Genomic DNA, 16465 nt, shown 5'->3' on the forward strand with positions numbered 1-16465 from the left:
TACAAGCAAGCATAATAATGTAACTAATAGATATGAATTTGTAATTTGAATATGATAATCTGTTTATGATCCGAATCTAAAAACTCATTGGTTTAACAAATCATATATAAATTTTGGAAAATATATATATCTAATCTGATCCGACTATATGATAATTTGTTTGTTCGACCAAATTGCCAGCTCAAGTAAAATTGACCTTGTTGTATTAACCAATGCTTGGGCATTTTTATTGCAACTCTGCAATTAAAATAAAGAAAAGAAAAAGAAAAACTGCGACTCTGCAACTCTCCTTCCTGTAGAGGAAGAGAAATAAAATAAAATAAATGGACACTAGTTTCTTAGAAGAATAAGCTCTTTCATTATAATTCAGCATTACAAAATAACAATGATAAAAGGCCTATTTAAAGACTTCTCTTATCATAACCGATTAACCCACTCTCATATCTTAGACTCTTCATCAACCCACTAATTCATGAAACTGACAGTTTATTCAATTCATTAATATATGAACTTATTAAATCAAAGAATAAGAAAAGACTCAACATAATAGCATATTGAAACTTCTTGAACCAAGGTAGGTTGGTGTGAGTAGTTCGGCACTCTCATTCCTTAAGAGAGGTCAGGGGTTCGATCCCTGCTCTCGTATGAAGTCACCACTTTGGCCAACACTTTACTCTTTACGGGCCGACCTGGTGTGAGCGGGGATTAGTCTGGGTTGTGGTTAAGGCTTAAAGGTGCCATCCATAGTTGGAGCCCATCCAGGACCACCTTGTGGTTCAGACCAAAAAAAAAAAAAACTTCTTGAATGCAATAATGATGCATATTTGGTTTAATTCTCCAACATTCCCCTCATTCCCCTTCCGTCTCTCACTCTCTCTTTTTCTCTCTCCCTCACACCATCCTCCCAGTCAAACCACCATGTGACCCCACTACCCAGAGCCATCATACAACCAACCCCATCCCTACCCGGGATCCACCCCCAGGATATCCGAATCCTAGCCCCACCCGAGAAAGGACGAAATTAACCAAAATTTAAATATAGAGAGAGAGAGAGAGAGAGAGAGAGAGAGAGAGTAAAGAGTGGGTCTACGAAGGTGGGGGCCGTTGGCAGAGGAAGAACGCAGAGGGGGATGGTTGCATGTATTTTTGTTTTTGTTTTAATCTTTTTTATTTATAAAAGGACTTAATTTTCTTTATAAAAAAAAAGGATTTGAAGTTTTAAACTATTTAAAATATATCATTGTATTTTATTTAAAGTCACATGTGATTATCTCATTGGATATGTGGCACCACATATGCGCCACGTTAGCAATTTAACATAAATTTTGACGGAACCTAATAGCAGGACCAAATTGATAAATGACAAATAATGTCAAAAAACAAAAACATAAAGGATCAAATGTGATAATTTTCACGAAGCAAAACATAGGCTTGCAGCAAATATTGCCTCTCAATCTAGCTAGCTAGCCCTTTCTCTTAGAAAATTTTCGCCAGTTTCTGTCTCTTCAAGCCTTTCAACATCAGGTTGTGAAGAACGAAGTTTCTAGGAAGTGTTCATGAATTTTCCACAGCTAGAATTCGTCAATCGGATACTTTGAATAGCAGGACTTGGAATTGCACACGTCATTTGTTGACATTACATTATAAAAATATATATAGCTTGGATTAACGAACAACTAGCTAATCTTGTAACTCATCGAAAAAATGTCCAGAGGAGCATTTGTTGTTCTAGGTGGTGGCCACGCGGAGGAACTAGGCATCATGCAAGACAACTCGGGGACGATACTTTTGCTCTGCATGATTCTTTTGTCTCTCTCACTTATATCAATGGTCATATTTGCTTGTGGTGATGATGAAGGATCAAGCAAGAAAAGATACGGAGGCGGCGGCGGCGGCGATGGTATTGTTGGTGGTGGTGGTGCAACTTGTGGTGGCGGTGGAGGTTGTGGAGGTGGCGGTGGCGGTTGTGGAGATGGAGGTTGTTAGGAAGATATATACAAAACCTGTCGTTCTTATAATTGTTCTTGTTGATACTAATTTTGGCTTGTAAGCTATGTTATATTGATGGAGCTTCTTATGTATTGAAGCGACCCGACTCAAATTTCACTTTGAAATCCGGGCCAATCCCGTTTTAAGCGACACTGTATCATGTGGATCGTAAAGACGAAAATACCTCAAAACAAAAACATAAACCTGAGCCCTAACTCGTGGCTGCGCCTAATAATCGTAGGCGCCTCGCACTACCCTTCGAGGATCAAGCCACACGTAGTTCTTTTCTCTTCTCGACACATCGAATCAAAATTGCTCTAGGGCTGACCATTCGGAATATCCGGGACTCCGTTTTACGATCCGTCAAATGTGATACGATCCTGGAAAGTCTAGATTAACATACTTGAAATTAACTACGATCTAACGATTCAAACGTATTGAACCCGGAAATCGCACAGTAGGCGAGATCCGTTCGGGGTTCAAACGATATCCGAATTAAGATCCGCGAAATCCTACGTGTTCGTGAGGACTAGGAGATCATTCTAGGACTGACTGTGGTCCCCATCTTACTGCCCACGCGCCGCCACACGCGCTGGTAGCGCGTGGTGCCTAAAGCGATAACGCCGGAAAATCTCAACATCTCGGCTCAAGACTCCTATCCTAGGTAAAACACCCTATTTGGAGCCACTTTTGTTCTTGGACCTACCCCAAAAAGTGGCCGGAAATGGCCGGAATAGTAGCCCGAAAATCTGTCAAAACCTAGGTTTCGAAATCGTTCTCCTACACGTGAAATCAACAAATTCCTATCCAACAGGCAGCTAGAGCTCAAGAAATAGGTGAGAAACCATACCTCACTCATCGGAAATGGTGGCCGGATGACGGAGAACGAGCGCCTGAAAGTTTCTCCCGAAACCAATCGGGTTTCGCAAAATTCGCGGATTCGGTGGTTTCGAGCTTGGCAAGGAAGAGGACAGCTTCGGTTCGTTTGAGTCCGGTCCATGGCTGCCGTGGCTGTAGGGCGACGGTGGCTCTTGGAAGCCACCGGCTGGAAGGAAAAAAGGGAGGGCTCAGAGAGAGCGAGAGAGAGAGCGAGGGTTTTAAAAATCTAGTTTTCCAAAATTACCTTTTTGCCCTTAAGTGTATTTTGATCCGTATTTTCTTCGTTATAATTCCGATTCGAGTCCACTACGTGTCTACGGACTCGTTTCGTCACGCTTTACGCAACGGTATAATTGAAATCCCCAATTTCCTTCTTGGTCAAAAAGTCAATCTTTGACCTAATAAAAATTCTAAGGGCATTTTAGTCTTTTCATCTAATAAATTAATAATTAAATATTAATTTTAGGTTTGGGTTATTACATGTATACGATGGTCAGATTTTGGCTTTTACTAATTTTCATGGTAATGTTTGGTTTTCTCTTTTAAAATTCACTTTAAATTTCTATCAACAAAAATGAAATATTCAGTAAATTCCCATATTGCCATTCTCTTTCAAATCAGTAAATTCCCATATTGGCATTTACAATTTGAGAGAGAGAGAGAGAGAGAGAGAGAGAAGCAGAGGGGGATGGTTGCATGTATTTTTGTTTTTGTTTTAATCTTTTTTATTTATAAAAAGACTTAATTTTTTGGGAGCTTTAGTAATATACCTAAAATAAGACCTGAAATTATAAAAAACCCTATGTGGAATAGACTTTAGAAACATATTCAAAAACCATTTATTATCTAAAAAAATGAGTGTTGAAGTTCTTATAAATTACATCTCTGCCATTGATTAACTAAAAAAAAACCCAAAATAAGCCTAGCAAGCCCGAAGTACATTGTTAATACCATATCATAGAAGTGTATTGTTAATATCATATCATAGACATACATTGTTAATATCATGTCCTAGAAGTACAATGTTTATACCATTTCATACAAAAAACTAAAAAAAAAAACCAATAAATTCCAGTAAGACATCTGATATCCTTTGCAAAACCCACCTCCAATTGTCCATTGTTTCACAAGAAGCAATCGCAAAGGCCCTATACAAGAAGAAAAAAAAGTACACTGTTAATACTATGTCATAGAACTATCTTCCTAGTGAAAATCACATTATGCATATCATAAACTTCAAGTGCACAACTATATGAGAAAAATATAGAGCATGTTTTGTTACTGAAAATTTGTTAATACTATGTCATAGAAGTACACTGTTAATACTATGTCATAGAAACTATCTCAATTGCAGGGTATGAACAGTATAACAACTGTTTATACCACTTACTGGAAGCTAACAACTACATTTCATTTGCATAATAGGTACGATAAAAATGTACAACTGCAAAACCCCATGTTCATAAACCAACAACCTTGAAAAACATAATGGAAAACACAATCCTTTGGAACAAACCTAGGAACCCAAAGCAAAAACCCCATCTTCGTAAACCAGCAACCTTGTAATACAACTGAAATTGAAAGAACAAGTGCTGTATGTGAATTGGTTTGGCAACAAGTTGCTACCAAAACTGCCATGACAGAAACAAACACTATGAGTTGCAGCAGTCGATGCCTTGATTTTCTTTTCATTTTTTGCCACTGGTAAAAAATATTAAATGTCTTCTTCCTTGCTAACTAATGGCAACAAGCTTTATACTGAGCAAACCCCTTTGCAGTTTCCATTGATATGGTAATTAATTAAGATTAGTAAATTTGATGTGACACAAAAGCAAATGGAGATTCCATCACGTGAGGTGTAGCCCCACTAAGTTATGGTGTTCAATAATTGGAAGAAAAAAATGTACATACTATTATTTGGTTGAAGCTTCGGTTGACAGCAACTTGAACCATTTTTCTCCAAACATCACTGCTAACCATTGCATTAGTTGTTATTACCTGTCCATGTAATCATATTAGTTAATAACTAGTCAAACATCAAGCGAGAAACACTAGAAGACATACTCCAAGCATGGTAGCCATATTGGGGTGGATCATCCTGGAACCTTTTGCCATTCCCCCAATTCTTATATCTGTCCTCCAACCTGAAAAATTCACAGTTTATTTAAGGACCAGCTGGTTTCTATTTTACTGCCTACAGAGTTTCAAAAATAAAAACATGATATTGCCAAAGTTTTGTAAAACTTGTTAGCAGTTAACATAATCCAAAAGTAGCAGATATTGCATTCACTACAGATATAAATACATGAAACTAGATCTTGTACACCTGACACTGAATTGCCACTCTTGCTAACAAGGTCGGTTGTTGTGATTACCACTGCTGCATCATTTGCCCTACAAACCAAGGCAAAATGACTTCTCAGGGAGATGATTTAAAAATTTTAAGCCCAAGGTTTTATAGAAAAGAAAAACACGAATTGAAATTCGATCTGAAGATAAACACAACCAGTTATATATGAAATTATGTCGTTATGTAAGTTAAGTTCAAAACCATTAACATTTTGATAGACCCGACCCAAATTCCACTTTGGAATCCGAGCGAACCTTCGTGATCAACACTGGCGGGTGCCAAGCACAATTGACTTGGTTGCCATTTTTCTGATTAGAAACTTAATTCCTTAAATCCTGATTTCACCGAAAATTAAGCAAAGTCTCCCTTGTAAATTGAACGTTCTCAAAATTTACACATGTCAATAAGCACTTAAATATATACACCAACTGCCAGTATACAAAAATAAGTATGTTCCAACAGTAAATACGTTCCAGGGCAATATCGAGCAATATACAAATTTATTTACAAAGGAGGTAACCACTTGTGAACCAAGGAACCCTACATCAAAATGGGGAAGAGCGGGAAGCAGAAAATGTCCTGTGGTGGCTCTCGGATGCACGTCTACGGCCTGGGGGCACAAAACATTAAAAAGGTGAGTGGACCCAAAAACAAAGTTTAGAAAATACATAAGAACATACTAACCCCACTGTAAAAACGGTTATGCAAAATTAAATCATTCTCTTCATTATATTAAATCTGAAATCAAAGCACGCACATATATTTATAAATATATGCCAATCATACTCAGGGTCATCATACTCAGGGTCATCTTTTAAACTCTTAAAAGAACTGAAATCAATTTAAAACTACCACCTAGGTGCACCCCTTTAATTCCGCCAATTCCTGATATCCGTCAATTCCCCTCGCATCACCATCGGTGACACGCCTCGCAGGTCTTGGTGACACAAAGTCAATCCGAAGCTGCAACCTCGCAGGATTCAGGGGACTTTGGTCAACCTGATCCGCGTCATCGCTCCACACGAGTCCGGTACCATAGAACTCGTGGGGCAAGCTGATAAGCATCTGAATAAAACCAAGGCAACGATAAAATCCGAAGGCAACTTGGATGTCCGTGGACATCATCATATATCTGGGTACCTAAGGTGGCTTAGAAAATAATAATAATAATAATAATAAGCAAAGTTTTTGAAAGATCGATAAATAATGAATTTCATGTTAAGGCTGGACTCTGCTGCCATTTATCTGATGTTTAACTAAAATTCTCTTTCCCTATATCTCTAAAGGATATTCCACTCGGCAGCATGCAAATCAAAATATTTAAAAGCATGTCTCACTTATAAAACACTATTCTTTGAATAAAACTTATTCAAGATCAAATACTGAAACTAAATTCCATAAATTCATTTATGAAAACAAAGAGTCCACTCACGGTTGGTCCGAGCTCGCTGGACCCTTGGAAGGTCCTTCGCGTCAACTGGTGCTGAGTGCACGATTCAAATACCATAATAAAATATATTAATAAAACTGCTCGGTATAAATATTTAAATAAAACCCTGACCCCCGGCTTCTAAAGTGCGTGCATCAATTTAAAGTTATTCCTATGCCCACATTATGTTCCTTTAATCCTAGGACATTCATCCCGTGAATCTGGTTTCGATCGGACGGTTAGATTCGTCACGATCACACGATCGACGTTTCTAAACCTTTAACCCTAGGGTTCCCGATTCGCGATTCCGGAGTATCCGGGACTCCGATTCACGATCCGTCGAATCCCACACAATCCTGGCAAGGTCTAGATTAACATATCTGAAAGTGATCACGACCCAATGGTTCGAAACTATTGAACCGGATAACGCACACTATGTAAAGTCCGCTTAACACTCAAACGACGTCCGGTTGAGATCCGCAAATTTCTACACGCTCATGAGAATACGAGGATCATTTGAATCTAAGAGTGGTCCTCACCACACTGCCCACACAGCGCCGCCTTCCTGGGAACCACTTTTGTTCTTGGACCTACCCCAAAAGTTCCTACCCTCAAAACCGGCTGTTAAGTTGAAAATCGAATGAAAAAATTTCGGCCATACCTTGGCCTCCGAAAAACTCCAAACCGCCGGCCCAAATTGGTCCTTAATTTTGCCCTTAGGTAAAACACCCAATTTGGAACCACTTTTGTTCTTGTTAAATATTAATTAAGACCTACGTTCCCAAAAAGTGGCTCAGTCAAGTAGAATCCTACCCACATAACTCCCTCTGAAATAAGCTATAGATCCTAAGGATTTTCTGCTGAGTGCATCAACTGCAACATTAGCTCTTCCCGGATAATGCTCAATAGTATAATTATAATCCTTAATCAACTCTAGCCATCTTCTTTGCCTCAAATTCAGCTCCTTTTGAGTAAATAAGTACTTCAAACTTTTGTGATATGTAAAAATCCGACATGTTTCTCCATAAAGATAGTGTCGCCAAATCTTCAAGGTAAAAACCACTGCAGCTAACTCCAAATCATGAATAATTCAACTCATGCTTCTTAAGTTGCCTAGAAGCATAAGTGATCCCCTACCATGCTGCATTAGCACACAACCAAGTCCCTGTTGGGATGCATCATGTAGATAACGAAGTTTCCACTATCATCTGAAGTACTAAAATCACCCTACCATGCGGTGGTCAACCTGGTCTTGAGTTCATTGAAGCTCTCCTCACACTCATCTGACCATTCAAACTTCACTCATTTCCTTGTCAAGCGAGTGACAGCGCCGCTATAGAAAAACCCTTCCACGAGCGGCGATAGTACCCGTCTAATCCAAGGAAATTCCGTACCTCAGTAACAGGTTGGTCGTGGCGGTTCACTCTGCCTCAATCTTCGGGATCAACACAAATACCCTCTGCAGAGATCACATGCCCCAAGAAATTAACTCGCCCAACCGACATTTCGAATTTGGCATGCCTCCTCCTCAAAGTCTTGGCAAGACAATTTCAAATGTTTCATGTGCGCCGACTCTTGGAATACACGAATGTCGTCTCTGAACACAATCACAAAGCGATCCAAGTAACGTCGAATACCTGTTCATGAGATTCATAAACGCATGGCGCATTCGTTAACCCAAATGGCATCACCAAGAACTCATAGTGCCTATATCTCGTTCGAAAAGCTGTCTTAAGCACATCCTTTTCTCTAATCCGTAATTGATGATATCCAGATCTCAGATCAATCTTAGAGAATACCTTGGCACCCTTTAATTGGTCGAACAAATCATCAATGCGAGGCAAAAGATACTTATTTCGCACTGTGACCTTGTTCAACTGTCTGTAGTCAATACATAACCTCATAGTTCCATCCTTCTTCTTAACAAATATCACTGGAGAGCCCCAAGGTGAAAAACTAGGTCGAATGAAACCTTTATCTACCAGCTCCTGCAACTGGGTCTTTAATTCTCTCAACTCTGCTGGTGCCATTCTGTATGGTGCTTGAGAGATAGGATTCGTTCTGGAACGAGCTCAATAGTGAACTCAATCTCTGGTGAGGAGGTAGCCGGAAGATCTTGGAAATACATCAGAAACTCTTGTACCATGGAACATCTTCCAATCTCAGCCTTATCTCTGTATCAATCACATGTGCTAAATATCCTGAGCACCCTTTTTAAGCAACCGTTTTGCGATCACAGCTGAGATGAGGCAAGATGGAAACACTCTGCGCCACCATAAAATGTTACTTCAGGTCGTGACTACGAAAACAACCTCTTTTAAGCAATCTACTGAGGCATGATGTCTGACTAACCAATCCATCCCTAGAATGACATCCAAGTCAACCATTTCCAAGGGAATCAAATTTGCCTCCAGAAATACATCTCCCACTAACACTATACTATCTTGATACACCGTACCAACCTTAAAAATTTCTCCTGTAGGCACAGAGATTGCTAGTTCGTTCCGTAAGGCTGAAAGTCTTACATTAGCATTGTGGGCGAAACTAGGTGTAACAAAGGAATGCATAGCCCGGGTCAATCAAAACTCTAGCAGGAACTCCAAAAACGGTAAAATACGTGATCACGTGGGTGACGCTTTGCTTCTTTGGGACATACTATACACCACTTGTGGCTTTGGAATGTCCACCACGTCCCTGTCACCTCTGCTAGCAACGCTGATTTGGGCCCACACTAGGCGAGGCCCCTCAAACTAAGATGTCCAGATCCGCCAGTGCCGTCCCCATGAGTCGATGCAATGTAGTCTCTCCACCTGCAGAAACATGGGCACTCCTCGAAAATGTCGGTGTTGCGGTGGTAACACCCGATGCCTCGGCAAGTCCAAGAATGGTACCTACCACACTAAGCACGTGAGTACGATTCTTCTTGCGAGGGCCGACTACACTGTCTCCCGGTACCTCTGGTTACACCGCCCGGGCGGCTCCCGAACTACCATTTTGATTGGAACCTCCGCTAGGCGCTCCGAGTTGGAAACCTCCATAATTGCGGCCACTAGATGACCAGAGCTAAAGCGCCTCTCTTGGATGACCCAGGGACCGCCCATGTCAAATCTCTGCGAGGTTCACCTGCGCTCGACCATCATCCGATGCTCTCTATCATCAAAGTAGACATCATCAAATCCCCAAAGTTAGTCAGCCGCTGACTAATCACAATGTCTCGGATGGAGGCCTTCAACCCTCTGGTAAACAACTGGCATTTCTTATTTTCATCCTCTACTAGTGGAACACAATACTTAGACAATTCATTGAACTTCTTCTCATACTCAAGTACTGTCATCGCTCCCTATTCCAGCTGCAAAAACTCTTCCATTTTCAAATTCTGTAAGCTAGTGGATAATACTGACAATTAAATGCGGCTAGAAATAATTGCCAAGTGATGGCCGACAGATCCCGATAGCTCCTTTTAACTGATTCCCACCAATGTTTCGCATTTTTGACCAAAAAGAATGTGGCTAGGGCCACCCTGTGATTCTGGGAACCCTCATCACTTCCATGATTCACTCCATCCTTTCTATCCACTCCTCAGCCACTGTTGGATCACCATCACTATCAAAATCATGGCCCCTATTCTCTTAGCTTGATCAGCATATCGGGAGGGATCTGGTGCAGTCTGGATAGAGCCTGAGTGAACAACTCAAAGTCTGCTGGAAGTTGGGATCTCCGGCATAATGGGCACGGCCGAGCGGCCTGATGGACCTCCAACAAAAGGCGCGACGGTTCGCATCGGTGTAGAAATGGGATTTCCTCTTGCTCGGGCAGGATCCTGTCCCTAACTCGGGACAGTCCCTCTACGGAAGCCACCACGTTTAGGGCCCATGCTTATCACAAGCAGATGTTCATAAAATGGAATACACGAGTCTCTGAAGTTAAACCTAATGCTCGATACCAAGTTGACAGGACCCGACCCAAATTCCACTTTGAATCCGGCGAACCTTCATGATCAACACCGGGTGCCGAGCACAATTGACTTGGTTGCCCTTTTTCGATTAGAAACTTAATTCCCTTAAATCTTGACTTCTACGAAAATTAGTCTCCACAATCGAGCGTTCCCAAAATTTACACTGTCAACAAGCACTTAAATATATACACCAACATACAAAAATAAGTATGTTCCAATAGTACGTTCCAGGGCAATATTAGAGCAACTATACAGACTTATTTACAAAGGAGGTAACCACTTGTGAACCAAGGAACCCTACATTAAAATGGGGAAGAGCGGGAAGCGGGAAATGTCCTATGGTGGCTCTCGGATGCACGTTTACAGCCTGGGGGCGCAAAACATTAAAAAGGTGAGTGGACCCAAAAACAAAGTTTAGAAAATACATAAGAACATACTAACCCCACTGTAAAAACGGTTATGCAAAATTAAATCATTCTCTTCATTATATTCGTACTGAAATCAAAGCACGCACATATATTTATAAATATATGCCAATCATACTCATGGTCATCTTTTAAACTCTTAAAAGCACTGCAATCAATTTAAAACTACCACCTAAGTGCACCCCTTTAATTCCGTCAATTCCTGATATCCGTCAATTCCCCTCGCATCACCATCGGTGACACGTCCTCGCAGGTCTCGGTGACACAAAGTCAATCCGAGCTGCAACCTTGCAGGATTCGGGGACCTGGTCAACCTGATCCGTCCTCGCTCCACACGAGGTACCATAGAACTCGTGGGGCAACCAAGCATCTGACTAAAATCGAAGGCAGCGATAAAATCCGAAGGCAACCTGGATGTCCGTGGACATCATCATATCCGAAGGCAATATCTGTATATCTGGGTACCTAAGGTGGCTTAGAAAATAATAATAATAATAATAAGCAAAGTTTTTGAAAGATTTGATAAATAACTGAATTTCTGTTAAGGCTGGACTCTGCTGCCATTTATCTGATGTTTAACTAAAATTCTCTTTCCCTATATCTCTAAAGGATATTCCACTCGGCAGCATGCAAATCAAAATATTTAAAAGCATGTCTCACTTATAAAACACTATTCTTTGAATAAAACTTATTCAAGATCAAATAATGAAACTAAATTGCATAAATTCATTTATGAAAACAAAGAGTCCACTCACGGTTGGTCAAGCTCGCTGGACCCTTGGAAGGTCCCTCCTGCGGGTCAACTGGTGCGAGTGCCTGATTCAAATGCCATAATGAAATATATTAATAAAACTGCTCGGTATAAATATTTAAATAAAACCCTGACCCCCGGCTTCTAAAGTGCGTGTATCAATTTAAAGTTATTCCTATGCCCACATTATGTTCCTTTAATCCTAGGACATTCGTCCCGTGAATCTGGTTTCAATCGGACGGTTAGATTCGTCACGATTACACAATCGACGATTCTAAACCCTTAACCCTAGGGTTCGCGATTCCGGAGTATCCGGGACTCCGATTCACGATCCGTCGAATCCTACACAATCCTAGCAAAGTCTAGATTAACATATCTGAAAGTGATCACGACCCAACGGTTCGAAACTATTGAACCCGGATAACGCACATTATGTAAAAGTCCGCTTAACATTCAAACGACGTCCGAATTGAGATCCGCAAATTTCTACACGCTCGTGAGAATACGAGGATCATTCTGAATCTAAGAGTGGTCCCCACCAGACTGCCCAAGCGCCGCCACACGCGCCGGCAGGTTTGGGTGGCTTGAGAAATTTTCGACGGTCGGAAAAACTCCAAACCGCACCCAAATTCCTAACTTAGGTAAAACACCCAATTTGGAACCACTTTTGTTCTTGGACCTACCCCAAAAAGTGGCCTGAAGTGGCCGGAATCCTACCCTCAAAACCGGCTGAAACTTAAGTTGAAAATCGAACGATCTACGCTTGAAATTTCTAAAATCCTACCCAACCAGCAGGTAAGTCACGAAAAATAGGTAGGAATCCATACCTTGATCGTCCGATTTGGTAGCCGGACGACGGAGATCGAAGGTTGTGAAAATCGGAAACCGGGGTTTTTCTCGACGAGCTCCAAGGTCGGTGACGGAGGCTGGTCGGGGCGTGATGAGGGAAGGATGACGGTTCGAACGGATCCGATCTCGTGGCCGGTGGTTCACGGTGGCGGTGGTTATGGAGGAGAGAAGGTGGCGGGTTGAAAATAGGGGGGGCTGCGTCACGAGGAAGAAGAGTGAGGGAGGAGAGAGAAAGTCGGTTGTTAAAAAATCATGGTCTCCAAAATTACCATTTTGCCCCTTGAAGTATTTTGACCGTATTTTCTTCGTTATAACTCCAAATCGAGCCCACTACGTGTCTACGGACTCGTTTCGTCGCGCTCTACGCAACGGTGTAAACAAAATTTCCAAATTCGTCTCAGTTGATGCAAAAGTGTCAACTTTTTCTTTGCTAAAATGGTCTGAGGGCAAAAGTGTCCTTTTCCCTTAATAAATTAATAGTTAAATATTAATTAAGGTTTGGGTTATTACACATATACCCCTCAGTTGATGCTGTTAGTGAATTAACCAGTTTTGGAAGAGACTTTAGAAGTTCTTCCTGCATATGAAAATAAAAAAATGAATCGTTTGTACAACACTTAGAACAGGTCATGTTATAAATCTTCTTAAAAATTATCATGCAACATTTTTCAGTTTATTTGTTAATATTTCAGGAAATCCTGTGCAAATCAGTATGATTAGAATATGAGTATAACATGGAAACAGGAATATGATGGTTATATAGTACATTTTTTTATCCTTTGGCCAAGCACACCAGTGGATTCAATCAGCACTTCCGCAGGCTTCATTTGAAGTAGCTGTAGCACAAAGTAACCCAGACTTGACCGTCGGCCCTGGCTGGTCTTAGGAACCATTGTGATAAAAACCCAAAAATTTAAAAGAAAAGACATGTACAAAAATATCATTGGTCAATGTCAATGGGGTGGAGATAGAATCTAGAGTGGACCCAAATATTTTTCTTGTACACAATTAGAATTAATGAAGAGAAACAAAATCTCACATATGATCTTCTTAGCATTTTCACGAAGCAAAACAAAGGCTTGCAGCAATTATTGCATCTCAATCTCGCTAGCTATCCCTTTCTCTTTGAAAATTTTCGCAAGTTTTTGTCGGACTCTTCAAGCCTTATTTCAAGTTTCAACATCAGCTAAAATCGTCAACATAAGAGTTGGAATTGCACACGGCATTTGCTGACATTACATTATAAAGATATATATATATATATGTGCTTGGATTAACTAACAGCTAGCAAATCTTGTAACTCATCGAAAAAATGGCCAGAGGAACATATGTTGTTCTAGGTGGTGGCCACGCAGAGGAACTAGGCATCATGCAAGACAACTCGGGGGGGATATTTTTGCTCTGCATCATTCTTATGTCTCTCTCACTTATATCAATGGTCATATTTGCCTGTGGTGATGATGAAGGATCAAGCAAGAAAAGATACGGAGGCGGAGGCGGAGACGGTGGCGGTGGTGCAGCTGCTGCAGCTGCTGCTGCTGGTGGCGGTGGTGTTGGTGGAGGTTGTGGTTGTGGAGGTAGAGGTGGAGGTGGAGGTTGTGGAGGTGGAGGTGGAGGTGGAGGTTGTTAGGAAGATATATATAACTATGTTTTCATAAAATAAAAAAAGTTGGAATTGATGTCAACAAAACCTGTCGTTCTTTTAATTGTTCTTGTTGATACTAATATTGGCTTGTAAGCTATATGTTATATTGATGGAGTGGAGCTTATGCGAGAGGTAAACAAATTTCTGTCAACATAATCTAATATCTTTTTGGTTTGTATTGTGATTGTGGAATTAAAACTGTCCTGATTTCTCTGGTTTATAACTTTATAGCTACAAGTACGTACTTTTCGTAAACATATTTTTGTAAGTTTCGAGTCCACATCTTTGGCATATGCTAGACCCCCTCATAAACGAAATAGGAAATTCTTATGCTACTAGTAGATAGATTTAGCAACCCTCCCCACAACATCAAGCATTTCCCTGGTTGCCCACCCAGCTCCAACCATTATAAAAATATATATAGCTTGGATTAACGAACAGCTAGCTAATCTTGTAACTCATCGAAAAAATGTCCAGAGGAGCATTTGTTGCTCTAGGTGGTGGCCACGCGGAGGAACTAGGCATCATGCAAGACAACTCGGGGACGATACTTTTGCTCTGCATGATTCTTTTGTCTCTCTCACTTATATCAATGGTCATATTTGCTTGTGGTGATGATGAAGGATCAAGCAAGAAAAGATATGGAGGCGGCGGCGGCGGCGATGGTATTGTTGGTGGTGGTGGTGCAACTTGTGGTGGCGGTGGAGGTTGTGGAGGTGGCGGTGGCGGTTGTGGAGGTGGAGGTTGTTAGGAAGATATATATAACTATGTTTTCATAAAATTAAAAAAAGTCCGAATTTATGTCCACAAAACCTGTCGTTCTTATAATTGTTCTTGTTGATACTAATTTGGCTTGTAAGCTATGTTATATTGATGGAGCTTCTTATGTATACGATGGTCAGATTTTGGCTTTTACTAATTTTCATGGTAATGTTTGGTTTTCTCTTTTAAAATTCACATTAAATTTTCAGTTTTTAAAGTTTGAGTGGGCTTGTGCTGTGGGTTTTATATGGATTGGGTAGAGTGTATACCAACACATGAATGGATATTAATTACATAGCTTATATATAGGTTTTTTTTTTTTAGTGAAATATTTTTGGGTAGGCGGTAGCCTACCCTACCCTGGCTTAAGATCCGCCCCTGATTGGGACCATTCTTTCTTTGCAGATTATTTTATTTTTATCAAGGATCAAATCAACCGAGGGCACCATGATTACATTTTCTCACGGGCATATTCTTATTTGGCCAAAGTGGACCACCCTCACAACATATAGTCTAATGTGAACATAATTACCCGCAAGCCTTAGTGACATGCAATCCACGCGGGGTGCAACATAAGGTGGAGATAGCGTCTGTTATCCAACTTTCAAAAAATTTATTATTATTAATTATCATGGAAATTAGGATCTATAAATAAATTCCTCCTCCTAAAGTTAGGCTCGCAAAACACAAACAGAAATGGCTAGGAACCTTGTTGGTCTAGGTGTTAGTCATACAGATGTATTGCTTCCAAGTGCTGATGGTGGACTATTCTTGTTCTGCATGATCCTGATGTCCCTTTCAGTAATTTCAGCTGTAATATTTTCTTGTGGTAAATCGTCTCGCAAGAAGAAACACCATAGTGTGCCAAATGTTTCAGATACCGGTGCATATTATTATAATTATGGTGGATATGGAAGAGGCAGAGGAGGTAGTGGAGGACATGGTCATCACGGCAACGGGGGCGGAGGACATGGTCATCACTAGGGGCGGAGCTGTACTAAGGCTTGGGATGGCTCTAGCCCCTCCAATTTATTTTACCCTTTTGAATATATATATTGGATATGGTAACAAATGCAAAGAAAGATTGCTATACTTAAGCCTATGGCCCTCTCACCACAAATCAATACTAGTCAAAATTGTATTTTAATATGAATATAATAGTAAAATCATACTACATTTTATGAAAAAAAACCACACATTTCAATTTAATGCTTTTGTACGCAATAGTTTACTCAATAGGCCAAAAAAAATATACAACTAAACTTTTTGTGTTAACATTTTGGCCCCCTCAAATATAAAATCCTAGCTCCGCCACCACGGAGATGGGGGCAGAGGACATGGATATGTCGGTGGCAGAGGTTGTGGTGGGGGTGATGGTGGTGGTGGATGTTGTGGTGGAGGTTGTGGTGGTGGAGGTGGAGATACTTTGGA

At 40.6% G+C, this 16465-nt stretch overlaps 1 long non-coding RNA gene across 1 annotated transcript; it reads left to right on the forward strand.

Annotated features, from left to right (window-relative positions):
- Positions 1-13655: 13655 nt before the first annotated feature.
- LOC148917800 (uncharacterized) lies at positions 13656-16233 on the forward strand. The gene is made up of 2 exons (XR_016126423.1): positions 13656-15611; positions 15837-16233. It is a non-coding gene; the product is annotated as an uncharacterized LOC148917800 (long non-coding RNA).
- Positions 16234-16465: the final 232 nt, after the last annotated feature.

Source organism: Prunus mume, linkage group LG4, assembly GCF_029339155.1.
Source record: "Prunus mume cultivar Tortuosa linkage group LG4, ASM2933915v1, whole genome shotgun sequence".
NCBI classification, from domain to species: Eukaryota; Viridiplantae; Streptophyta; class Magnoliopsida; order Rosales; family Rosaceae; genus Prunus; species Prunus mume.